A 1,540-nucleotide genomic window follows, 5' to 3' on the forward strand; every position below is an offset into this window, starting at 1 on the left:
TTTTCACTTGCTCCGATTGAGCTGATTTTTGGTGTCCAAAGAAATGGGGGTGTGGGGATCAATAGTCACAGATTTGCTGTGAGAAGAGCCTTTTTTGGCCAAATTCCAACGTTTAGACCACTTTTTGGGCCATTTTGTGTTTCTCAGTGGCTAATTTGGTGTGGTTTTTAGTGTTTTTAGGTCCCTCAGTGTTTTTGTGTTGAAATTTTGTGAAAAATTGCATAAAAAAATCGTCTAAGGGCTTATTGTTTGACCTGTTTTTGTGTTTTTGTGTTTGTGTGTTTTTGTTTTTGTTTGTGTGTTTTTGTTTGTGTGTTTTTGTTTGTGTTTCTGTGTTCTTGGTATGCATAGGCCATTTTGTGTGCTGTTTTTGAGCTGATCTCTAAGTGCATGACCAGATCCTCTAAGGAAAAATTACTTGATTTGGATCTTGAATTAGAGACTACTCTTAGAAGGCAAGCTAGAGAACTTAAGTCTCGGGATAGGATTGACCCTAACAGTACTTCTAATACTTCATCCGAACCTATTCCAGCATTCATCAATATGGCAGATAATGGTAATGGAGATAATGCAAACAATGCAAATAATGGAAATAATGGTAATGGCAATAATGGAAATCATGGAAATCATGGAAATAATGCAAATCATGGTCATTTGGATGGTAGAACCATTAGAGAGCTGGCTGCACCTGATGTGCATTACCAGCCCCTATGTATTCAATACCCACAGTTGGATGCTAACTTTGAACTCAAATCTGGACTAATCCACTTGTTGCCCAAGTTTCATGGTCTTGCAGGAGAGGATCCACACAAGCATCTGAAAGAATTTCATGTGGTTTGCTCAACCATGCGGCCACAAGGAGTAGATGAAGAGCAAATCAAGCTAAGAGCCTTTCCATTCTCACTTGATGGATCCGCCAAAGATTGGCTCTACTACCTGCCACCAGCTGGGATGGATTGAAAAGGATCTTCCTGGAAAAATTCTTTCCAGCCTCCAGAACAGCATCAATAAGGAAGGAAATTTGTGGTATAAGGCAGATGAGTGGTGAGACTCTACATGAGTATTGGGAGAGGTTCAAGAAGTTGTGTTCCAGCTGCCCTCACCATCAGATAAGTGACCAACTCCTAATTCAATATCTCTATGAAGGTCTAATCCCCATGGACAGGTACTTAGTAGATGCTGCAAGTGGAGGAGCTTTGGCAGAGAAGACCCCAGCAGCTGCACAAGAGCTGATATCAAAGATGGCACAAAATGCCCAGCAATTTGGCACCAGAATTAACACTCCTACAAAAGCCATCAATGAAGTCAATGTGGCTGCCACTATGGACCAGCAAAGGATGGAAAACAAGCTTGAGGAATTGGCTTCCATGGTCAGGCAGTTGGCATTAGAGAGAAAGCAACCCCAGCAGCAGCTTTGTGGCATTTGCTCCTTGCCATCCCATACAACAGACCAATGCCCACAGTTACAAGAAAATAATGAGACATGTGCAGGCATTTTTCCTGGAAGACCATTCCAGCACCAGCAGCACAGCCAACCACA

General features: G+C 42.1%; 1 non-coding gene across 1 annotated transcript; it reads right to left on the reverse strand.

The window, feature by feature from the left end:
- Positions 1-1,006: 1,006 nt before the first annotated feature.
- Positions 1,007-1,111, reverse strand: LOC127813818 (small nucleolar RNA R71). Its single transcript, XR_008026223.1, has one exon. It is a non-coding gene; the product is annotated as a small nucleolar RNA R71 (small nucleolar RNA).
- Between the last annotated feature and the right edge of the window lie 429 nt (positions 1,112-1,540).

The sequence above is a fragment of the Diospyros lotus genome, chromosome 11 (assembly GCF_014633365.1).
Source record: "Diospyros lotus cultivar Yz01 chromosome 11, ASM1463336v1, whole genome shotgun sequence".
NCBI lineage: Eukaryota > Viridiplantae > Streptophyta > Magnoliopsida > Ericales > Ebenaceae > Diospyros > Diospyros lotus.